The sequence below is a fragment of the Protopterus annectens genome, chromosome 14.part0, assembly GCF_019279795.1.
Source record: "Protopterus annectens isolate FY-2018-M chromosome 14.part0, PAN1.0, whole genome shotgun sequence".
NCBI classification, from domain to species: Eukaryota; Metazoa; Chordata; order Ceratodontiformes; family Protopteridae; genus Protopterus; species Protopterus annectens.
The window spans coordinates 374705877-374732840 of record NC_056748.1 but is presented as its reverse complement, the minus strand read 5'-3'; positions in this window follow the sequence as shown (position 1 = coordinate 374732840).

Sequence of the window (26964 nt, the reverse complement as noted above, 5' to 3'; positions counted from 1 at the left end):
AAGAGGACTTTTTTCAAGCATATTTAAGTATGCTACTAGCACAAATGTAATCAGGTGTAAGCTGCAAATGGCGGAAAAGCTGAAGGCATTGCAAGTGCTGAGAATAATACTTCTGGCAAACATCAAAGATCAAAGCAGTCCTGTCTTTTTTTTTTAAGAAGTTAAATATGTCACTACTAAACCAGCAGTAACAGCAGATATTTGTCAGCTCTGCAGGTATATTCTGCACAGTACCACTGCTGATGACACTAATGTATTGACAGGACAAGGGATGGTTGGATTTCACATCTGCCAGGCCAAAAAAACAGCTACATGTGCAATAAATAGAATATTGTCTTGCTGAGAACTTTCTAATGAGCAAAACTAAAAACTTCAGAAATAAACTGTCGCAGCCAATTTCTTTATATGTAGTGTTTTCTTTCTGTGGATTTTGGCTTCAATACATTCTTGTATTGCAGCTAGTAATGATCTGTCCTGGAGACTTTTGGAATGTTTAGTAATTAAAAGATGGTGTGGATTTTTCTTTTCAAAGTCTGTGCGTTGTGCTTGTTTAATCATCACATTTTGCATCACTTGCTTAGATCAAAAATTGCCACCTTTCATGCTGGGCCCCTCTCAGCTCCTCAACTGACACACACCTACAGCTGCCATTTTAGGAATTTGTGATTTTTTTCTTCACATCTGCAGGGAGGTTTGTTTTGATTTTATACAAACTGTAACTGAGAGCTTTTTGACAGAATGGTGTGATGCAGTAATTACACCAAATATTAATTGCAGAAATGTGCATTCAAAGTTGCTCTGTGTGGGATTTTTTTGTATTAAAAATAACTGAAGAACTTTACTGGTACCTGAACGCAATTTATCTCTGAAGATGGTAAAGATATTTTATAATAGTTCATAATGCTTATATTTATAGATTAAACAATAGAAGGACAGGCAGAACAGTGAGTGAGTGGAATGTTTTAGTGTACTGTGAGTGTGTGTGTAAAATAGAGAAATTCATTCTGTCATTTCTTGTTTTGATGGTTCTGTACTAGTTAGTTTACATTGTTGAAAGTCTTGTAATATAGGAGGAATGCTCAGGAAGAGAAAGCATATTTATTTATAATGTTCATCAAAAGGGAATCAAGTCATTCTGTTTATAAACATTGTGCACACTTTTTATGCTGTCTGTCATTATGGCCAGTCAGAGATAGATTGTGGTAATGCAGGGTGATGTATAGATAACGGTCATTGCCCCAGTCCCCTTTATTAATCTTCCATAAACATAACTTCATTAACCAATATTATTTATTAATCACAACATGAACATGGTATACTTGATATTAATCACAGCATAACCATCCATGTAACTGTTAACTAGGGCAGCGTGCCTAGCTCACCCTGAACCAATAAGCAGCGTCCATACCTCCGCTCACTTATTTACATTATGAAGCAATGTCCCATCACTCACTTCATTTACCAGTTATTGAATTAAACATCCAATTAAATAAGCAGAGTCCTTACCTCTGCTCACTTATTTTACTTATCAAATAGCGTCCAACTGCTCACTTTCCTTTCCCAACTCATTGAAATGAACATCCAACACCAGAGGGGGAACAGAAGAGGGCAAGCCTACCCCTCTTCTCCTCCTTACCCAGACATATAAAATAACCACCCTCCCCTACTGTTCCATCAAAAGAGGAAGGGAGGGCAGGTAACAAGTTCATGCCAAAATGTGATTCCTTACCCAGTTACTTACATAAAGCCCATTAAGTCCCTCCCTACCCTTACCTCATTTCTTCCCAATCATCCCTCATTCCTATTTAACCCTTTCACCCCCCCACTTTACTTCTTGTACCCTGTTAATTCCCACTACTATTTCTATCTAAACCCCCACCTGAAGATGTCCCTGGATAAATTGGTTTGTTACCAAACCCCATTTGTCTATAAATGGCACACCATTATGCATATTGCATGGTGCTGCACTGTGAACACCAGTGCTTCAAGCTGGATCACAGTGCAATACAATAGCATTACACAAAGCAGCATGGGGCAGATATTTACTAAGGTGAGCAGGATCCGGCATCATTTACTAAATAGTTATTTACTGCTGTGATGTGTTACAACATCATGCTGAGCAGAGCTTCATAACATGACAATGAATGAAAAACTTTAATTGTACTGTTAGACCTTACTAAGTTACCAAAGCAAGCAAACAAACAACTGCCAAGTAGAACAAAAACTTTAGTGTCAAAGCATGCGCTGTTTTTCATATATATGCCAGTACAATGATCTTCTATCTATATTTGATTTAAAATATGCTTTCAACAATGCTGTCCTAGTTTTTGCTTACATCATATATCATTAATGATATACCAGAGACTGAAGTACACTTGTCAATGTGTAAAAACATGTATATTTGAGCTTTTTTAAAATAGTGATTAATGAGTGTTTTCACAGGTGCATATTTTCTTTATTGTCATAGTACGTGTATAATAATATTTCTGCAGAATTTATACTATGGAGTTTTGGTCAGTACTCTATCTCTGCAGTTATTCTGTGTGAGATTGCTATATATATGGGCTGTACATAGTCAGACCTCCCAGTAAATGCACAAAATCTTCACATACCATTATCCTTTGCATGGTATAATCATGTTATTCTAATAAATAAGGTCTTTGCTAGATAATTTATTATTTAGTACCTAAAGGAAAAGCGGTGCATGCTAATATGTGATTCTTACATGTGACTTAAAATAATATGGAGTATGCTCACTGCATAAAATACAGAAGCAGAATAAACAGTAAGATTTTAATCCAGAAAGTTCATTGGTTGTGAAAATTTTGAAATTCCACAACAGTGAAAGGTTTGGAGTTATATGATCTTGAATAATATTACCATTTTAGAAAGTTGTTTTTTTGAACTACAAACTGACACACACTCATAATATTATATTTTAATCAATTAGGAGTGGGTCCACTCCATAACCTGTATAACTAAGGCCACTCATATTTTCACAGGCTGTTAGGTACCTTTCCCATGCACCACTCCATCTCTCACTCTTCAGATATTTGTTGCAGTGATTAAACCGACTGTTAGCCTTCATTCCTTCCACAGATTGTTGATTGTTTATCAGGGGTGTCTGAGTTTTGAAATGCAAAAACTTTGAACTTAAACCTTTTTTACTTCTTCACTTATTGTTTCCTGTCTGTCACATTTACTTTTCAGAAAAAAATGTGTCCGTTTTTAGCCAAGCTTCTTCCTTCTCTTTGCGGGCCTATGTATGCTTTCTTTTCAGGCCAATTCTTTCTCATTCCTTTTCCTTCAGAAGGTTTTGAAATATTTGTCATCTGATGTTGGTATGTATTTGTGTTTGAAGTAAGGAGGCCTGGTCATTACTTACAGTCATTTTTTGGCTTCTCTTCCCAAAAGGGCTATGAGTATCATAGAAAACTGGCTTTGAAATTAGAAAAAAGAATGATACAGCACTTGACAAGACGCTGATATCTGTAAAAAATAAGTAAATGATTATATACTAAATTTATAGATTTGTGTTGGGGAAATGAAATTATGCTTTCTATGTAATTTCTGATTACACAGATACTAAATGATAGAATTATTGGGGACACTATTTGCAGAGATTTTAATGCAAAAGATGGGTGTTAGTATAAATAGTAAGATTTTATAAGAGACAAAAAAGGCAGTAACAAAGTAGATGCATAAATCAGAGTACTCAAGGATTATTGAAAAAAAATACCCTGGGATTCATTAACAATCCTGTAAACTTTGCGTGAAACCTACACAATTTAAGAGCATTAGCTCGATGAGCAACAGCGCTTATTGAATATGCATGCTGGCCATTGCTCTTACATGTTTTATAGGCACATTTTCAAGGACAGCAGCAGTGTTGGCAGCCATGAAAAGGTGCAGGGAAGCATGCGCACACAATGTAAACAAAACAGCTCATCTGTAAGCAAACCTATTATGTGATCACGGGTGGACAGCTTATCTGAAGTAAGGGCAAGTTGATTATAAGAATTAAGATGCATGGGATGTTAAATGAGGAGAATGTACACAGAATACAATGGTATTAGTGCAGACATAAGTAAGAGGTGAGGGTAAAGGAAGAAAATGTACTCAGACAATGCAGTCAAATGTGCTTATGTCACAAAAACATTTTAAATGTGAACACTTCCATATTGATATAATAATAATTAATCTTGTTCACAATTCTTGACCTATGCACATAACTAAAAATGGACATGTTAACAAAGGATGTGAGAGGGACACAAAGCAACATTTCTAACAAAGCAGAGTAAATGTGATATTAGTGTTGATAACATGCTGAGTTGAGATAATAGCAAGGACAGAGGATACATTAGTGGATATTCACACAGACTGTAGTTATTGAATACGATGTGTGTGTGTGTATATATAGGGAATATATATGTTTTAGCAAAGAGTACTGCTGTATACTCCACATAATCATGTATAAACCAGAAGAAATGAGCCCTACAGGTGTTGTCATGCACAGCACAAGGGGTACATGGTTTGGCATTTGTTGTAATTTGACAACCACAGAAAGGGGGTACATTACCTTAAAACATGTATTAGACAAGCATGTCTCATATAATCATGTGCATTCTAAACAGTAATATAATAGCACTCAAAATCCAAACACACTTGAAAGCTTTACATCATTTTCCTATTGTAATGGGTGTGGAGCCCCTATGTTGGAGGGTGATGCCTTAAAAATGTGGCCCTCTGACTGTTCCACAGATGCTTTCTTTGCCTAAGTCACTCCTGTCTGACACAGTTATCTGACAGAAAGATGTTACCAGATTCAAACCCCTGCATTTCATATTACACACACTACAGAGCTGTTTATTGACTGCATTTGCCACAGGACATAGCAATGGAACTTGTTACAAATAACTGAAATTGATATGTGAAGTAAGAAAGGACAATTGATGATAATTTGTACAATAATTTGTCAGAATGATGACAAGAGGCCACTATGTTAATGTTCACACAACTGTGAAACAACTGTTTCTCAACCAAGGAAGCTGGTTCTGTTTTTGTATGCACAGAATCTCAGAGTTGAACCGCACTCTGTCAGTGGAGTATGCTATAGAAGTCATTACTGAGTGCATGTGTTGCAAGAGCACTTACACCATAACATTCGCATAACAGTTTCACTGCCAGAGAATTACAAAATAGGTTTATATTTCTTGCTCCAAAGTAGAAATTTAGCATAATAATTTTATGCAGTGCTGTTTGTGTGACATCAGTACATTCATAATGTTGCCTTGTGCTGGAATGGAATAGCAAGCTATTTAAGTCCACAGACTAATGTTATGTGTATGAATCATGTGTCACAGTGAAGTCTTAACACAACTGTGAGACTCCACCTATATGAAGTTATTACACCATATGATTGAGTTGCAAACAATTTGTATGAGATGAAAGGGATGGGGAGACTTCTCCCCCTGTAATTGTAAAAATTGTAACAGTTGTGGGTGTCATTCATGTATAACAGTATAAGGCCTCACAGTTCTTACAGTCACTCAATGTGGGTTTTGAGCACCTCACGCGACAGATGTTTCATGATACTGTGAAGAATGAATGTGCCATGGTGCAAGTGTTGCTAAAATTGTGAGATATTTAGGTATTTGAAGCTGTGGCATCATGTTATTGCTGCAAGAGTTATGTATGCATTTAATTTCTTTAAAGACTGGACGTATAAGTGAATTTAAGTACACTTTTATCTGCTCTTTTGCATATAGTACTGCATTTAATTTATGTATTTGTATTTTTACTGAATATTAATTCAAATGAAGTTGTGGCTGTCTCTCTACAGAATACTTTTTAGAATTTCTGTGTACCCATTGATCGCAGTGGGGGTAGTTTCACCTCATCACTGACATTCTATCTTGCCTTATATAAGTGGTACATTTTGAGTTATTTCTGCTTAATATCAGAGCTTTGGCCGGCTAACATCTACCTGAAATCAGCTGGACATATAAGTGAATTTAAGTACACTTTTATCTGCTCTTTGGAATATAGTACTGTATTTAATTTATTTATTTGTGTTTTTTACTGAATGTTAACTCAACTGAAGTTGTGGCTGTCTCTCTACAGAGTGCTTTTTAGAATTTCTGTGTAGCCATTGATAGCAGTGGGGGATAGTTTCACCTCATCACTGACATTCTGTCTTGCCTTATATAAGTGGTACATTTATCTCTGCTTAATATCAGAGCTTTGGCCGGCTAACATCTACCTGAAATCAGCTGGATGTATAAGTGAATTTAAATACACTTTTATCTGCTCTTTTGCATATAGTACTGTTTTAATTTATTTATTTGTATTTTTCACTGAATATTAACTCAACTGAAGTTGTGGCTGCTTCTCTACAGAGTACTTTTTAGAATTTCTGTGTAGCCATTAATAAAATGTGGGAGTAGTTTCACCTCATCACTGACATTTTGTCTTGCTTTATATAAGTGGTACATTTTGAGTTATCTCTGCTTAATATCAGAGCTTTGGCCGGCTAACATCTACCTGAGATCAGCAGGACGTATAAGTGAATTTAAGTACACTTTTATCTGCTCTTTTGCATATAGTACTGTATTTAATTTATTTATTTGTGTTTTTCACTGAATATTAACTCAACTGAAGTTGTGGCTGTCTTTCTAGTTAGTTCCCCACCCATCCTCCCTGTTCTTGTTTTGGTGTTAATGTTGGTGGCTTTGAAATTGCCTGCCCCTCTTGTAGATTTGTATTTGGATACTACTTCTGGGCCCATCTCATTTGCTCACTCAACTGAGTGCAGTGAGACCATATTCTAATTTGAGGCACTCCTACTGTATACAAAGAGAGCATTTGGGAAGGACAACCCCTGTAGCATCTTAATCCTGCTCTGTTCCCTCCCTCAAAAAAAAAAAAAAAAAAAACATATATATATATATATATTTTTTATTCAGCTGCTCTTACTGTAACTGTGTTAATTGCTCTTCTGCGTGCTGTTATCTGTTCAGTCACTCTTACTCTGCACTTATTACTGCTTGTTAGTAGCCTTCTAATTTACTGACTTCAGCACTTGTTTTTTAGTCATTTGTTAATTTAATTGCATTTATTTGAACTGTATTAGCTGTAATGTTGCTACAAACTCGGGTGTGCAAGCTTGCACTACAATTTGAATTGTATTTACTGCTGTTTTAACTGCGTTTCTGTAACAAAAAAAAAATTCTAAGCTTGTTTCCCGCCTTTCCTGTAACTAGTCAAGTCCAGATACAGACTTGCTGTATCCAGGACTGTTGGTAAGCTTCTGAACCCCCCAGCCTTTCTGTGTTGGAGGGAAGCCTTCGAGCTTATCAGTGGGAGTGGTAAGCACTAGGTAGCCGATCTACCATGGGAAGAGTGGGTTTTGGCCCTGAAATTGTAGTTCATTGGTTGTTTGGGCAGTTTTTCCATCTCTTTCTACTTTCTGGTTAAAAGTCCGTTTTGCGTTTGGTCCCCGCCTTTCCTATAACTAGTGAAGTCCAGGTACAGATTTGCTGTATCCAGGACTGTTGGTAAGCTTCTGAGCCCCCCCAAACCTTCCTGTGTTGGAGAGAAGCCTTCTTGCTTATCAGTGGGAGTGATAAGCACTAGGTAATCTATCTACCACAGGAGGAGTGGTTTCTGGCCCAGAAATTATAGTTTTTATTTATTTATTTATTTTACATTTGTTAACCGGGCTAGTCTAACTGGATATATTTCCATTTTCAGCAGAGGCCCGGGGAGAAAAGCTCCACATATAGACAAAAGAGATACAAAATAAGCAAAAATAACAGAGTAAAATCTGGTGGGAAATAGACAATGTACATTATTAAAACACAGGACTTCAACATCCTAGACAAAGAAATGGACAACTTATTAAACATTATTTAACATTTTAAATTTAGTTTATTGGCTGTTTGGGAAGCTTTTCCATCTCTTTCAACCTTCTGATTTAAAAGCATGTGTTTGCGCTTGTTTCCTGCCTTTCCTGTTACTAGTCTAGTCCAGGTACAGATTTGCTGTATCCAGGACTCTTTGTAAGCTTCTGAGCCCCCCAAGCCTTTCCTTGTTGAAGGGAAACCTTCTAGCTTATCAGTGGGAGTGGTAAATATCAGGTAGCCTATCTACCACAAGAGAAGTGGTCCCTGGCCCAGAAATTGTAGCTATTGACAGTTTGAGCAGTTTTTTTCCATCTCTTTCAACTTCCTGGTTTGAAAGCCGCACTTGTGCCTGTTTCCCACCTTTCCTATAACTAGCCTAGTCCGGTTACAGAGTTGCTGTATCCAGGATTGTTAGTAAGCTTCTGAGCCCCCAAGCCTTTCTGTGTTGGACGAAACCCTTCTAGCTTATCAGTGGAAGCACTAGGTAGCCTATCCTCCATGGGAAGAGTGAGTTTTGGCCCAGAAATTGTAGTTTATTTGGCCGTTTGGGCAGTTTTCCATCTCTTTCAACTTGCTGGCTTAAAAGCCTACGTTTGTACTTGTTCCCCTGCCTTTCCTGTAAACTAGTCTAGTCCAGGTACAGATTTGCTGTATCCAGGACTCTTTCTAAGCTTCTGAGCCCCCCAAGCCTTTCTGTGTTGGAGGGAAGCCAACTTATCAGTGGGAGTGGTAAGCATCAGGTAGCCTGTCTACCATGAGGGGAGAGGTTCTTGGCCCAGAAATTGTAGTTTATTGACCATTTGGACAGTTTGTCCGTCTCTTTCAACTTTCTGGTTTAAAAGACCATATCTGTGCTTGTTTCCCATCTTTCCTGTAACTAACCTACTGGGTAGCACTAGAAAGCCTTAAACTGATACAAGCCTTCTAGCATAGAAGAGAGACTTTGGAGTGATTAAGTATCAGTTTTCTGTACTTTCTTGCTGCACTTAACTGTTTTCTGCCTAAACGCAGATGTTCCAGCATTTATTGTGATTTAAAAGCTTGTTTTTTTCACATATTGTACTTATTTGACCTCCTGCACTTTTAAAACATTGTTTTTTTGTTTAAATAATTTGTTTAACTGTTGTAGGCTACACACTGAAGTGTGATAGCCTTTTCTGATCGTTTGTAGTCGTTTAAAGCTGTTTTAAGTGTATTTTTTTTTTACTGTTTTTGCCTTATCTTTCCAAAAATAATAAAAAAAAAACAAAATAATCCTTGTTACCCACCTTTCTAAGCTATTATAGTCCAGTTTTCAGGCTAGTGCTGAATTCAGGGCTGTGATACTAGCTTCTGAGTTGCCCATACCTTACTTGGATAGAAGGAAGTTTCTCTGTTCACCTGTGAGAGAGGGGAGCTTTGAGCAACCTATCTGTTCCTGGAGGAGTGGTTCCAGCCCAGAAGTTAGTAGTTTATTGGCCATTTTGGGCTAATTTCTGTCTCTTTCATTTCCCTACTATAAAAACCATGTTTGCACGGTTTTGCGCACCAGGCAGTGCCAGTTAGCTATGGTTAAATTATTCCTGACTCCACTAAGTCTCCCCTTTAGTTTTTCCCTTGAAACTAGTCTAACTCCCAACCTAAGCACTCAAAAAGCATCTTACAGCCCATCACTTGCTTAGACCTAATAGCAAGCATTAATATACCCTGACACTGATTGCCCAGCAAGGCAAGGCTCTTTATTCACCCCTCACCAACCAAACAACCAAGCAGCTCACCCTACTATTCAGGCATGACCAAAGGGCAACTTCAGATGCACTCTCCAGTCCAGCTGGTGAATCTGGGTATCCTGAGGCAATGTTACAACTGCCTCATGTACACAGACATCCCACTCCTCCTACCACAAAACACTAACATATGCGAGAGATGCAATTATACAGTCAAAATGGAAGTTAAGCTGTCTCCACCCAAGACTGGAACAGACAGTCAAGAGGAGAAGGTTAACACTTGCACCACAACTCCAGCCATACACAGACCTACTAAAACAGCACTGGCAAAAAATACACATAAATACACAAAATCATACTCGGAGGCTCTAAATAAAAACCTGCAAAAGCATCAGAGACCTCCAAAGCAGACATCCAAACAACCTGCACTTCCTCTTACAAACCAGACAACACATAAAACACAAAATCAGTGTGCCGCACAATCATAGCCCTTAAGGTGAAATAACATACCTAACACACTAGTAATAGGTGACTCTATAGTCAGGCACACTGACGTCCCACTCACTAGGCTGGACAAGCAGAAGGTTACTGTTAGCTGCCTGTTGGGAGCCAGAATCTGCCACATAACACAAGCACTCAGATCACGCCAGAACAAGTACAAATATGACTCTGTCATAGGTTCATAGGTTGGTACTAGGCTATCTGCCCGAGGGCGTTTATTAGCCTAGCCAGAGTGTGCTGGCTTTCACCACCCCATTGATTAATTAACTAATCCTCTGTCAAGCAAAGCCAATGAAATGATCCCAGGGGTGTATTTTCTGTTACCCATCCACTCATCAAGGTTTCTCTTGAAGAGTGTTAGTGAGGGGCTCTGCCTGATGTAATTTGGAATTTTGTTCCAAAGCATGGGGAGACCCTGTGACAGGAATCTATCCCTCCAACATGTTCTATTTATTGTTGTGGCGAGGTTTAGCTCACTAGAGCACATGGCTCGTAGTGACTTGGATTTCTTTAAGTGGAGCATGTCCATCAATTCTGAGTTGGACATGGCTTTGTAAGTCAGGCAGAGATCACCTCTGAGTAAGCGATATGCCACTGAGTACACCCGGAGTTTTTTCAGTCGGGCTGCATAGGGCATATGTTTGAGGCCAGTAATCCTCTTGATGAGGTACTTTTGTGGTCTTTCCAGCTGTTGGAAGTGTCTTGTGAGGTACATCCCAAATGGGGCATTGTACTCTATGATGGGTCTAATGAGTGATGAGTAGAGGGGCACTATAACCTCTTTATTTCTAGAGGCAAACCCTTTAGTAATTAGATGGGCCGCATAGAAGGATTTCCTAACTACTTTGGCAATATGATTGTCAAAGGAGAGATTACTATCTACTTGGGTCCTCAGATCTCTTATTACCTCTTCTGTATTAAGGGGGCTGCCACCTATGTGGTAATTCGTGGGTGTTTTGTTTTGCTTAAACGGGATGACTATGCATTTTTTGGAATTTACCTTGAGGCCATGACTTTGACACCAGGTGTCCGTCTCAGTAAGGCCCTTTTGGAGGATGTCCGTGTCAGCTGGAGAGTCAATTATGGCTCCCAGTTTACAGTCATCGGCGAACTTGGTTAGCCATAGTTCTCCTGTGTTTGCCTATACTTCTGAGAAGTATATGCCGAACAGTAGGGGACCCAGGACAGAGCCTTGCAGGACACCACTTGTGACTGGTATAGAGTCGGACCTGGAGCCCGCTATTCTTACCTTGTGAGTTCTGTCTGTAAGCCAGTTGGCAATCCATCTCGTGATGTAGGGGTTTATGTTCAGGCTGGTGAGTTTTTCCCGTAATACCTGAGTGGGGAATGGTGTCGAAAGCAACTACAAGGATGCATGGATCATGTCATCCCTAGAAAAACCAAGACTCACTTCTCTAAGAGAAGGAAACCAGTTTGGTGGATCCCTACAATAAACAGGCTATACAATAGAAGGAGGAAACTAGTTCAGAAAAAAAGCAAATCCCAAGAAGGAAAGACATCCCTTATCAGTATCAGTAAGAAACTAAGGTCCCTCATGAAATCATCTAAGGCTAACTTCAAAAGAAAAATAGCCAAGGATTCAAAAGATAACCACAAAGCCTTCTGTAGCTATGTTAGGAATCTAAGTGGCAACTTGCAGATATGCACTGAACTAGTGCAAAATAGCACAAAATATACTGAACCTACTGATATTGCCAACATCCTGGCAGATAGATTCAGTGCAAACTTCACCCCCCTCTCACCTCCAAAAGGGCCCACAACAATACCAGAAAAGTGTAGTGTCCCACAAATCACAGATGCACAGGTGAAAACAGCCCTTTCAAAAGCCAAAAACACAGCGTCAATGGGACCAAATGGTGTCCCAGGCTGCATCTTGCATGAACTACAGAATGAACTAACCCCCCACCTAAACACGCTGTTAATCCTCAGCCTCTCCACAGGCTACATGTCCATAGAATGGTGCACAGCAATGGTTATTCCTCTCCACAAAGGAGGGGCCACAACTGACCCTGGTAACTATCCCCCCATAATCTTGACTAGCCTGGTCTGCAAGGCTATGGAGCGCATCATCATGGAACTCATTAACAAAGACATTGTAAACCTCCAAACACTTGACCTGACCCAGTTCGGCTTTGTTAAGGGCAGATCATGCCTACTAAACCTGGTTGACTTCTTTGAGACAGTCACCAAGGCTATAGACGAGGGAAAGGTGGCTCACACAGTCTACCTTGACCTCGCCAAGGTTTTCAACACCATTCCCCACTCGGGTATTACAGAAAAACTCACCAGCCTGAACATATAACTCTATGTCATGAGATGGTTGCCAACTGGCTTGCAGACAGAACTCGCACGGTAAAAATAGCGGGCTCCAGGTCCGACTCTAAACCAGTCACAAGTGGTGTCTCGCAAGGCTAGGTCCTGGGACCCCTACTGTTTGGCATATACTTCTCAGAAGTACAGGCCAACACAGGAGGACTATGGCTAACCAAGTTCGCTGATGACTGCAAACTGGGAGCCATAATTGACTGAAATATTATCTAACCACACCATATAGGAAGACCTACTTCACAAAGTTCAAAAGTGACAAGAGATTGAAGCAAAGGAGAATGTATTCATTAGTCTTCATTGCACTCATGACAATTGTAAAATTCTATAACACGTACATTATATCCAGTAGAATAATAAATATGAAACAGCAAAAAGTGGTGAGACATGAGTGGGATCAAACAGAGTCATGGAGACAGGGACAGAGACAGACAAAGAATGTTATATTTTTCGGGACCAATTTTTAGCATCCTTGTGTTGTCTTACTGTTATGTTTTTCATAAGTAATCTGTTATGTTATGTGCAATCAAGTGTTTCCGATAGGGAGCAAGAAAGCATAATGGTGGTTTAGCAACATATGTAGACAACACTTACACATAATAGTAATAAAGCATTAAATATGACTTTCACATACTTTGTATTAGAACCCTTGTCACTATGCCAAAAGCATTTTACAGACATGAATTATGTCAGCACACCACACAAGAAATGTTACTTCACAACCATAATTTTACTGATATGAAGGGGCAGTCTCAAAACAATGAGGCAAAGGAGAATGCAGACATCAGGCTTCATCACAGTAATGACAACTGCAACATTACATTAGGTGTACAATACAACCAGCAGCATAATAAATGATCCGTTGCAGAACAGATGTGTTATCTTAAGGTGTTGTGTGTCTTGATTAACACAGTTGTCATAAAGCCAGGAATTTTTGGGCAGTATGCTTCCTAACAATATTTTCAAATGTAACATCCTATATGGTGTACTTTCAACTCTTCAGCCTGTTAAGAGAAGGTTAGCCTGACTGTACATGTACAGCGTGATTAAGCACAGTAGTGCAAAGGGCACCAGAGTAAAGCAGCTGAAGGCAATAACACACAAGGCTGTGCCATATGTACATCATGATTAAGCACAGTAGTGCAAAGGGCACCAGAGTAAAGCAGCCGAAGGCAATAACACACAACGTTGTGCCATAAGCTGTGTACTTCCATTCTCCCTAAGTTACAAGTACCAGGCATAGTGCAAATGCCGAGTAGACAGACTGATGACAGAGAAGGGGAAGATGGAGTCAGGCAGTAAGTACATTATGACAGAAGTAAGATAATAGTGACTCAAAACAATATGTAGGCAACAGTGGCACATGTAATAGTCTAATAAAAACAGCAGATAACGGTTTCACATGTTTCTGGATTAGATTAAAGTATGCAAAAATCAGCCTATAGATCCGAGCATTATCTCTGCATGCCACAAAATAACTCCTACTTCCCACAGTTTAAATCACACAATTGAATGGACAGTGACAACTTACTGAAGCAGAAGGGGTGAAAGACACTGAGAGAGAGAAATACCAAGAGTTTTGTTTATGGTACATTTAAGATCATCTTTATGGGTGTTACTCTTGGGTGTTTTCTCATTATTACTCTGTCATTCTCTACAGAATAAAGTGTTTGCTACAGGGAGCAAGAAGGGGTAGGAGAGTTGAAACAAGATTAAGGTATAAGCAGGATAAGGAGGATTTAGCAAGTCTCCTTTCTGGGGATGGAATGTTTTTGCAAATGCTTTCCTGCTACACTATTAAAAGGCTATGTTAATGAAATGATGAAATTAGAGATAAATACACATGTTTGGAGTGAAACATTTGATAGGAATATAAAATGTCATCAAATAATAATTTGACAAAGCTGTAACTGAACCCTTGACTTTATGCAAAAACATTGGTCTACAGACAAAGGAAATATCTCCAGACACAACACAGGAACTTCTAGTTCATTACAACCAGCAGCCTAAAAGAAATTATTAAAGTAACTCTCAAAGTAGTGCCTTTGGTCTGTATTCATATAGAGCAGCAGATTGCACAAATGTAATCAGACTGCTGTGGGCAATGGCAAATACTCACCAGTGTTTGCCATAAGATGTGAAAGACCGATTACTACCATATCAGGCTTGTTTGTGGTACTGAATGTGTTTGAAATTATATTTTTCACTTGTTTTCCTTATGAAAGGAACTGTGTTTGCACACTGTTGAGTGGAGCACAAATGCAAAAGGCATTACAAAAAAAATTAAACTAGAAAGTAATTGAAAGGAAAATTAAATCAATCAAAGGGTATATCTAGCAATTAGCAGAACAAAAGTTTTATTACAATGACACATTCATCCTTCTCACATTTTCTTGTTACATCAGGACTTTAATTTCTGGCACACGTTTATCAGGTCTATATGTAATGCCAAATAACGAGAAAGGGGAAAGACAACAGCTTACATATTGTTAACAATAATGAGAAGAGGAGAACTGGTGAATATCAGATACAATGATGTAATAAAATGTGTGCTGGTATGTATTCACAACCCCTCTGTTAAATTACATGAAAACTCGATTTAGCACTTTCGCCTTGTGCTATAGAGAAAGTGCTTTTTCTTCACTGTGTACTATCCAGAGTGTTGACTGCCACTTACTGACACTGGGCTCGCTTGTGCAACATGAGGCATCCAAATTTATTTTTTTTTCTTAGGAAGTAAGTCATGTTTGCACATTGCTGAGTGGAGTGCACATGAAAAAGGCATTAAAAATTACATTGTGTTGCAGAGTAACATAATAATGGATATATGTAGCAAGGAACACAACAGTTATAGAATGACATCTCCTTGAACCTCACAAGTAGCATTTAGGTTACACATCAACATGATTTAATGTAAGGGCAATTGCCCTGAAAGGGGACACACGCAGAATGACAGAAGGTCATTCTTGCCACAATACATACAATTACTCGTGACATCAAAGTTTACAATATATTCTATAACTGTCATGATGAATAATTGTCAGATATGTATAAGTTCTCCAGTATATGTGACACATATGTCCACATTACTCCTGTTACTGCTTTTGTGTTAGCTCACTGTACAAAATGCCATATGTCACAATGTCAATAGCACATATTGTTGTGCCTCCAATATCCCCTGCCCCTATTTCAGACACAGTCAGTATGACGATGCAGACCCATTACACAGAGACTTCAGACATAGGACAGGTTGAGGATGAAACAGTTGATCAGGGTAGTGTGGTTAGTTCAGTTGCAGAACTGGTTGATTCTTCCCATAACCATTGTGAGAGTGAGGTGCCACACTGACAGGTTGGTAGATGTGCATGGAGGAGGCATGCTGCCCACCAGCCTCCTGATGGTGTGTCAGTACATGTCACAAGATGTATGTGCAGGGCCATCATGGAGGCACAGGCATGTTCTACCAGGGCCTCAGAAGAGATTAATCTGAATAATAAACATTGTGCATTCTGACATGCAGGACTGTCTGGACCATGTGGGTGACTCCTTGGACAGGATGAATGACAACTGGATTGGATAGTGTCTATAATGGAATGCCTTCTGGGGTAAGGTTGGCATCCAAATGGCTGTATTGTTGCTACATTGTCTGGTTTTAGCTGACATGGCCATGCAAGATCCTGGTCCTGTAGTGGCAGTACTTCCAATGCTCCATCAGTGATCGCAGTGTCCAAATCCAGATAAGGTAGGCTATACATATTTTTTTCTATACTGGTTCCAGAATTAGCCTGTTAATACTGCAGCCACAAGATGTGTTCTTGGGGGCTGTATCTGTATTATGCCAACAGAATACAACCATTGCATGGTTAAGTAAAGGTTGTACAGTTTTCAGGCATCAGTTTTAATATTTATATGTGCTTAGGTTTTATGTTTTCACTTAGGTAGTCATTGTGTGTGTGCTATCCTTTGCCTCTTAGCCAGAGCCATGGCATATTGTACATACCTTCATCTGCAGCAGGTGTTTATACCTTAGACTCCACATTAGTATCTGCTTGAGCTACTGGCCCTGCCTGTGTTCCTGGGAACTGTAGTCCTGGCCGTAGTCATCTTTGTTGAAGCTGCTTTCTGAAAATTTTATTCCAAAACATGGCATAAACTGTATTTCAGTATAGTTTACTGGGTCATTCTGCACGGCATCTCCTGATGTGTCTAGACACTGGAACCTTGATTTCAGCAATACAAGATCTGATGTTGTTAATCTTCATTCCTTACTGATGGGTATCTGTTACATCCTCGGAACCAATTCAGCCTTGTAACAAGCTCGTGCCAGCCAAAAAACTCTCGAGCTAAGTTTTTACCCACAATGCCCTTCCCCTTGTTACCACGGATCTCGTTTGCCACATTGCCATAAAGCTGTGTCAAGCCAGCTCTCTAAACTAAGTAATTTAAAAACTTTTCAAATTACCTGTTGTTAATTGGATTTTCCTCTTCAGTCTTTATCGCCATTACTCACTGTCTTACTGTTAGTGTTTGTACTGTTTTTTCTCTGTCCCTTACCATTTTTTAGGTAATTTCTTAATAACATCATTGATAAAGGCCTTTCCCCTCCCTTACCTTTGAGGTAATTTCTTTCAATACCATTGTTGGTATTTCCCCCCATCCTTTCTAAAAAAAAAAATCTTTTCTCTCTCTTAATTGTGCATTGTTATAATTTTTGTTTTGCACTATGTCAGAAAAGAAAGGAGCCTCTGGTTTCAAACGGTGCGACCAGTGTGGCTGCAAGGTGCTCAGTTCAGACACACATTACTCTTTCTTTTACTGTTTGAGTGTTCCTCATCTCTCGATCCAACCACCTTGTTTAATCTGTAAAGGTTTTTCTTCTAGGACCCTTAATGAGAGGAAGAATAAACTGATTTTGAAGGGCCTCCTTAAGATTCCCTTGTCGGAGGCTATCTCTGATCAGAGGGCTCATCTTCTCCCAGCAATCATCATAAAAAGAGATCACATTCAGTTCCTTCATTACCTTCTGGTGAGAAAAAACAGGAACCGATACCTAAAAATACCTAAACTGTCTGTACCAGGATTAAAATTGACTTCCATGGCACCGTCTGTTGGGGTTCCGACCATGCTGCTGTCATCAAAATCTGTATCTTCAGTGTCAGCCTCAGCACCAAAAACTACATCTTTGGCACTGATCCTACCAAAGACATTAGAATCCACCTCGGTACCATATTTGGTTCCCTTAACTCTGACACCGTCTTCATCTGCACCGTCCACAGCTACTGCGCTAAGCCTGCTTTTAATGTCGACTTCAGAATTTCCCATACCAACAATTGCTCCCATGCATATCTCTACCCTCGACACATCTGTGCCAGTGGTTCCAGCAGCCAGGACCTGATATGCACCCTCAGTAGATCCCTTCCTGGGGCAGCAGTACAGCCCCTTCTTAGACCTGACTCCCCATTTGGGATATCGATGCGATCATCCAGGAGCCTTTCAGAATTGGATGTGGTGCGCCTTGTGGATCAGCTGCTGATGGCAAGAGGGATTACAGCACCATCCAAAACTCCCCTTCCTGTTGGAGTTGGGAATCCTTCTCCACAGACTCCAGTTTACTCTCCTTCTTCAACTTCTGTGCAGGTATCAAAGCCCCTGGAACCGATGCCCTCATTGGCTCCCACTGCTTTGGTTCCACTGGTGGACCTCACCATGGTGCCAGAGCCATCCCTTTGGCTCCTAGTTCATTTGGAACTGAGCTTTTCTCAGTCTCATGGCTGGTCTGTAGGCACCGGGGTTAACGGTACAGCACCAATTATTTTCTATGGTGCCGTCCATGGTTCCAGGAGTCCTTTTGGTACCTAGTCCTCTTGAGACTCCTTTTTTGGGAACAGGTTCTTTGGAGCAGGGTGTGACCCAGGTTACGAAGTTGTCACTCTTGGTTCTGGGCTGCCATCCCTCTTCAGACAGGCCAGCTTTCCAGGCAATGGAGAGGGCTATTGCCTCAGTAGGCAAGTCTCCTGCATTGGAACCTTCACTATGTCTTCCTAAGCCGCAGCTGACATAAACCACTACTTTAGGACAGTGAGCACAAGAGTCTCAGGTTATCCTGCCACAGGGTGCCCTTTCTGGGTGTATATTATAACATTGAAGTCTTACAACTTCGAATGTTATAATATCGAACCCATTAGAGCGAATGCTGGAAATAGCAAAGCTGCAGAACACCAAATACATTCCTAGGGGAAAGTATTTGGTGGGCCATTTCTGCAGCTTCACTATTTCCTTGACTGTGGAGCGAAGGTTACGGACCGGGTTAAGGTAAGTGTGTGAACGAAGGTGAGTGTGCGATAGGGACCTTAGGGTTAGGGAGCTAGTAAGGTTAGTGTGCAATAGGGACCTTAGGGTTAGGGAGTGTGTAAGGTGAGTGTGCGATAGGGACTTTTGGATTAGGGAGTGGGTAAGGTGAGTGTGCAATAGTTAGGGACCTTAGGGTTAGGGGTGGGTTAAGGTAAGTGGATAGCTAGTGGTGTATGTATGGTTTAGGGTAGGGTTTTGTGAAGTGTATGTGTGTGGATTATTTATTTTGGTGTGCTTGTGTTGTGTGTATGTTTGTCGGAACAGAGAATTTTTTTCCTTGGGAAAAAATTTGCTGTTCTGACTGTTCAGTTTTCTGGTGTTTCGCTCTAAGTTGTAAGACTTCGATGTTATAATATAGACCCGCCCTTTCTTTGGAATCCTCCTCAGAAGCTCCTGCTGAAGAAGTCTTGCACAAGAAGACATGCAAGAGGAAGCATGCGGACTCACCTGTGGAGTCCCTTACTGAAGACACTGACTACAATGAAGGGGAAGAGTCCCCGTTGTCGCCCCGTGATGATGTCTCCTTTGGAGACATCTTGAAAATATTGAAACAAAGGGGTGACTGAAATCCCTCCAACCCTTCCTGTGAGGAGTCTGTGTTTCTGCAGGGTTTTCATGCTTGCTCCCCTACTTCCTGGGTGACCCCACCTGCAGATGAGCTAGTTCAGCTCATCATTCAACGTGCATGGAAGAGTCCTGATACCATTGAACCGATCCCATGGACACCAGACAAAATCTTATTTCTCCCTGAACAACATCCTCACTGGTCCAAGGGACTTCAGTAGATGCGATGGTGGTGGCAGATGCCACAAAAAAGGAACTGGCCGAGGAGAGCCAGACTGTTCACCCCCCAAACAAGGAATCTCAGGTGGTAGACAGACTAGGAAAGCAAGTCTTTGCATCATCAACCTTTGCTGTTAAGTCTTTGAATTACCTGGCACACTTCACCTGGCTTCAGAGAGACTTAGTTACTGAACTCTCCGAAACCTTAGCAGGAGCTATGTCTGATGAGGTCCATGACAAAGTTGCCTTGTAGCTAGCTACCCTGGAATACATTTCCAACTCCTGCATGCATCTAATTTTTCATGCCATGGAAGGAGCTGCCAGAGTGGTGGGTTCAGGCGTTGTCATGGGACGCCATGCCTGGATGCACCTTTGTGACTTTGTGGACCCCTTTGTGTCTTCCTTCCTGAATGCTCCAGTGGAAGCCTCTTCCCTTTTTGGCCCAAAAGTGAAAGACACACTAGCCAGGTGTGAAAAGGATGGCAAGACCCTTTCTGCTCTGGGCATATGTTTTTCATCCCCTCAGTGTCCATATTCTAGGAGCCAGAGGAGTGGAAAGATGTGGCACAAAAAATCACAGGGTTCTTTATGTGACACGTGGCGAGTATCCTCCCTGTGGCAGAGGGGGTAACTCAACTGGAAGACATGCCTATAGGGGCAGAGGGGGTCCACGTAACCAGGGTTCCAGAGACTCTTTCTTGGGACAACCCTACCAGCGCTCCTGAAGAGCAGCCAGATTGCTTTCCTCTGGAAGCAGTTGGGGGACGTTTTTCCTTGCACCATTCTGCCTGGCAAACGATAACAACAGATTTATGGGTGTAACAGGTCATTACCAGAGGATACAATGTCCCAATCAATCTTAGCCCAACATCACCAACTCGAATTCCCAACGTTCCACCCAGTCAAAGGGAAACAAAAGGATTAGAAATTCAAAAGCTGCTTCAAAAAAGAGTCATCCAAGCAGTCCCACCAGACCAAATAGGATCCGGATTTTACTTGAGATTCTTTTTAGTGCCTAAAAAGACAGGGGACTGGAGACCAATCCTGGATCTCAGCGTCCTAAACAAATTTGTCAAGCAAGAAAAATTCCAGATGGTCACAGTTCAGTCTATTCTTCTGTTATTGGAGAAAGATGATTGGATGTGCTCATTAGATATTCAGGATGCGTATTACCATATAAAAATGGACAAATGCTCTAGAAGATTTCTTTGCTTCCGGTTAGGAGCCAATCACTTTCAATTCCATGTACTGCCACTTGGACACTCTACAGCCCCCAGAGTGTTCACCAAGTGCATAGCAATGGTAACAGCTAACATGAAACTACAAGGATTCAGAGTGTTTCCATATCTAGATGATTGGCTACTCTCTGCCACCACCAAGCGTCTACTGGAGACAGCATTACTGTACACTCTCAGACTTGCAGAATATCTGGGAATCTTGATAAACTTGGGAAAGTGCAACCTAATCCCTTCTCAATCCCTAAAATTTATCAGAGCAATCTTCAATACAACTTCTTTCCTAGTGTCTCTCCCAGATCACAGACTACACAGCACAAGATCACAAATCTGGATGATACGCTGTGAAAACCTAGTCCCAGCCTGAACTGTACTTCACTTCCTAGGCTCTATGGCAGTGTCAATTACAATAGTGCCCTTGGCAAGACTACACATGAGAATTCTACAGTGGCTCCTTCTAACTCAATGATATCTTTTACAACACCCCTTTTCCTTCCAAATTTGAATAACCCAAAGACGCATGCAAGATTTAATCTGTTGAATGAAGTCAGAGTACAACAATGGAGTCGCCCCTTTTGTCCTCAACAGCCCAGCACAACAGTGACCATGGACGCTTCCCTGATAGGGTGGGGGGGTTACCAAGGGAAGACAGTCCAAGGTACTTGGTTAGATGCAGAGGCCCATCTGCATATCACTGTCCTAGAACTGAGGGCGGTGCTTCTAGTGTTGCAAGCATTTCATCCCATCCTTCCATCAGGGACAATTGCAGTTCAATCAGACAACATGTCAGTGGTCTGGTACATCAACAAACCAGGGGAAACAAATCCTACCCTCTATGTCAAGAAGCCATGAGAATTTGGCAATGGGAGATAGCTTCCAACTGCTTTCTGATAAACTTATATTCCTGGGAGTTTCAACATGATTGCAGACAAGCTGAGCAGATGCATCCTACTGCCACACGAGTGGTCCCTCAATCCTACTATTGCGGCAAAGATCTTCAGTCGCTGGGGCCAGCCTAGCTGTGACCTATTCGACTCTCCAGCAAATCACAAATGCAGCAGCTACTTTGCCCTAATCCCCCCACAGACGTAGTCTCTGTGGATGCTCTGATCCACGATTGGCCCACGGGAAATCTGTATGCTTTTCTTCCTTTTCCCCTGATTTCCCACTTTCTAAAGAAAGCCCTTCATCTGAGAAGCAGAGTAATTCTCATTGCTTCTTATTGGCCATGACAAGTTTGGTTTCCCTTCCTTTGGCCTCACCTACTAGATCACCCATGGATTCTGGATCCCTCTCCAGAATTGATCTCGCATCCACAAGGGTTAACTCACCCGAACATCTCCAGTCTCAAGCTGACAGCTTGGTTCCTCCACTTCCAGCAATCACCAGGCAGGACAACCTCACCTCCCCAGTGCGTAATAGCCTTCTGGTTTCACATAAATCATCCACCAGGAAAACCTATCTCAGGAAATGGAAGAGGTTCCTCATTTGATCTGAAAAAAGACAACTAGATCTTTGTTCAGTTGCTGTAGTTTTGGACTATTTATCAAATCTTCTTGATTCAGGAGCAGCAGCCTCAATCATTCGGGTACACTTAGCTGCTGTCTCAAATTTCCATAATGGTTTTCAAGATTCTTCCCTTATATCCCACTGTCTCTGAAAAATGTTCTTAAAAGGTGTTCTACATATCAGACCCCCTTTCAGGGAACCAGTTGAACCTTGGAATTTAACATTAGTATTACAATCTCTAACACATTAAGCCACGGTGGTGCAGCGGTAGCATTGTTGCCTCACAGCAAGATGTTCTCCCATTCGATTCTCAGCTGGAGCACCTTCTGTGTGGAGTCTGTATGTCCTCCCCGTGGTCAAGTGGTGTTCGAAAGACATGCGTAGAATGGGCATGCCTTCATTGAAGGTTGGGCGTTGAGCTGGCACCTCGGCACCCATAAAAAGTCTACTGCCAATCATTAGTGGACCGGAGTTCCACTGTGGCAACCGCTAACCAGGAAAAGCCGAAAGAAGAACATCACAATCTCTAACACAATCTCCCTTTGAACCTGCCTCTACTTGCGATCTAAAATTCCTGTCCTGGAAATCATTATTTTTGATAGCTATCACATCAGCTAGATGCATCTCAGAGCTTCAAGCTTTGTGTATCAGATGACCTTACATGGTATTTCATAAAGACAGAGTATCACTCCGAACTAATCCATCCTTTCTACCGAAAGTTATTTCTGAATTGACAATTAATCAAGCAATTGACCTGCCAGTATTTTTCCCAGCTATGCAGACAAAGGAGAATATTGCCTTCACTTACTTGACGTCCATAGACAATTACATTTTTACCTGGACAGAACTAAATCAATACGTAAATCTGACCAATTATTTGTGGCCTTCTCAGGACCAAAAATGGGAAATCCTATCTTAAAAGTAACTTTGGTCAAATCATTGAGAAACTGTATAACCTTGATTTACCAAAAAAATAAGACTCCTCTGCCTTGCAAATTCAGAACACATTCTACCAGGTCAGTAGCAACTTCTGTTGCTTTCCATGCGAGAGCTTCCTTGAATGACATTTGTGCAGCCTCAACCTGGGCTAAACCTCATACATTTATCACTCATTACAAATTGGATTTGGCCTCCAGGGGAAGAGCATCCTTCGGTTCAATGGTACTCAGGAACATTCTTCCATAAGGGCCTTCCAGGACTAAAGGTAGCTAGGGACTCTGTCCCATCCTTCATGAATGAATGAAGATTAACAACATCAGATAACGACGTTATGTTCTTACCATAATGTTCCATCTGTGTTGTTGATCTTCATTCATTCATTACGTCCCACCCTCCTTCCCTCTCCTAAGATTCCTGGGGGGATCATACAGGGTCCTGCACCTGTTTTTAGGGTTTTTATGCCCAGGGAGAGCCTCTGCTTTACTTATTTTAGGCAAACTTGATCTGAGGTAACAAGGGGAAGGGCATTGTGGGTAAAAGCTTAGCTGAAGAGTTTTTTGGCTGGCACAAGGTTGTTACAAGGCTGACTCAGTTCTGAGGATGGAACCAATACCCATCAGTAAGAAATAAATGAAGATCAACAACACAGATGGAACACTATGGTAAGAACATAACTTCTTTTTCTATGATATTCCTTGTTTGAGCATGGACATTGTTGTATCCTTGCTCATTGGGGGATGTGTGGGTTTCTCATGAGTGTCATAAGCCAAGGTTCCAGTGAATAACCTGCATCACCCACTAGATGCCCTTGTGGAAAGTCACCCCTAACCATGCTTGTGTACAGCTCAAAGGTGTGACATATGTGTGAGACATGAAAACTGTCTGAGTTACCTGCACAGACATTGCAGATCCCTTGGGCATTACAGACAACCCGACAGTTTATAGAGTGGTATACTTTCCTGTTAATGTACCTTCTTCGCTATTCACTGGGTAGGGTTTTTATTTCTATGTATGTGCAATCTATGGCCCCTAAAACTTCAAGAAAGTGTGTTATTGGATAAAGTTCCTGCATGGTTCTTCCTTTCTCCTCTGGTGTAGGTGAGAAACAGATATGCTCCCTTGCATGTTATAGCTTTGCATTCAGAAATTGTTGCAATATTCCAGAAGCTGAGGCCTGTGATAGCCTTAATATCTCTTCTGTAGGTCTCTGGAAAGTGCCTGTAGCTGTCCATCCAGAATCGCTGTACAATTTCTGTGTTATGCCGCCCATGGTAACTCTTAGAAAAGATCAATCATAATAGGCCAAATGACTTGCATATTAATATCCCTAGAGAAAAAAAATTGATGAGATGTAGGGAAAGCAAGACCAACAACAAACTAACAAAATGAATGTGAAAACTGGTTCATATCCAAGATTTAAACAGTACAGAGAATGTTTAATTTGACATTCTGAAATCACTCAGAAGACAAAAAAAAAAAGGAATTAAAGAATGATAAAGCTCCGTGTTCAGCTGGAGGTGGTAAATTTAGTGTTATATAAAATTGATGAACATTTCTGGGCTGATGCTTTAGGGCAGGCTTTCAGAGAAAGTACTGAAAGCTAGGATTTTCCTGTCTCTAGGAGGAAAGATATTATTGCACCATTTCATAAATAAAGAGTTAAGATTGATCCTAAATGCTATCATCCAACACTTAAAATATTTTCTACCATAATACTGCACCACTTGAAAGAACAGATTGATACAATATGAGCATTACAATTTTAGTTTCCGTATTTTAGTAAAAGATCTGCACCACATACCTGCCCTCTCCTGCAACACTTGCTGGAAAATTTACAGAGTTATGAAAGCGGACATTATTTATGGCTTTATTAGATCTTGAATCTACCTGTTAATAACATCAATAAAATTAAGGTCTGGGGGTTCATATCAAAGAAAAATTATGCACTGGAATTAATATGCATAATAATAGAACTTTTACAGTAAGAATAAGGCAAGAGTTATAATTTCAAAAAATATAGAGAGTATTAATTGGTTCCAAGTTCAAAAAGGAGTAAAGCAAGGCTTGCATATTTGTGCTTTGGTTGTTTTGATTTAAGTTTAGAAGGATGAAGAAATTCATATTCCTGATTTGGGATATTTCAATAATATCCAATGATGTGTTTCACTGGGGACACTGTACTACTAATATTACATTATTCAGGATTACAAACAGTACAAAAATAAAGTTGTTGTACAAATCTTTTATTTAGTAAGATGTATGAGTGCTTTTGTGCTCTTGCTAAATAAAAAATCTGTATAATGACATTTATGTACCGTGTTGTATTTGAAATAACACACTGAGGAATGACATTAGCCTGAAAGCTTTGTGTATTCTAAATAAACAAGTTTTCTACTTACTATTACCTGCCTAGCATTGCAGTTATTTTCAGGACCACCTGTTTCAAGGTTTGTGTTGGTCCTTTACCTGTGGGGGAGTTGTATATGTGGGACCCTTATTCATAGGTGATTCAGTTTTTTTTGTAAGATTCATAAAAAAGATATACAAAAGACACATAGAAAAAAAAGGAATCAGAAAATCAAGCTTTAAAGATTTATGTTTAATGTGGTGTAAAGCATTAAAATTTATCTGTAGTGTTTAAAAGATTAAGTTTTCTTTTCCTATCATTTGTATGTTTTACTTACATTTGTTTTATCTGTTATGTTTTTCCTCTATATTACTATACACTATTGTGTAAAACCTGTGGTTAATCCAATTATTGTTTCACTTAGTCAATCACTACTGCTGTGGATGCTTTCATTTTGTTTCAGCCCTGTCTCCAGGTTGTTCACCAAATATGACTGTGGTAGTGGTGCTTCGATATCTGCAGGATGCCAAGATATTTCCCCGCTTGGTTGATTGGCTACTCGCTGCTCTGTCTCAAAACCAACTCATCATATGAGAGTCTTTGAATCTCTCCAGTCCCTGGGAATAAAAGTATAAATGGCTAAAATCCCTGCTGCAGCCATGCCAGTGCCTGATGTTCATGGGTTGCGGCCTGGGCACTCAGTCATGCAGGGGGAGACTTCCCATATGGACATGACTCATATACTTCTTTTCAAAGTTTATGCTTTTCACAGTTCTTCAGTTATGACAATCTGTGCCTAAAGGTGCTGTGTTTCATGGTAGCACATATTCCAATGATTCCTGTCTCAAGGTATTATATGATAGCTCTTCAGTGGATCTTTTGGATTCAGTGGTCACTGAATGTAGAGCAGCTGCAACAAAACGTCCACGTTACTTATGCTTATCGTAGTGGGTGGATGTTCACAACCTTCATTTGAAAAACTCACTCTCTTACTGGCAGCAATCACCATGGATGTATTGGCCCTGGGGTGGGACATTACAGTGGACAGACAGCTTAGAGTACTGGAATGTCTGTGGAACTTTCTTTGCATATCAACATACTGGAGATGGGAGCAGTTATTCTACCCTTAAGGACTTCCAGGATTCCCTGCCACAATGGGTCCTCCCCATACACATTGACAAAATGGCAGTAATATGGTATGCCCATGAGCCATTTCATGGTTTCATTCTGCATTCCAGAATAGTCCAATTCGCTGAAGGAAAAACTGAGCAGATGCTTGCTCACACACTTTAAGTAGCCCCTAAACTCCAGCATAATGAGGACACTTTTCTACAGGTTGGAAG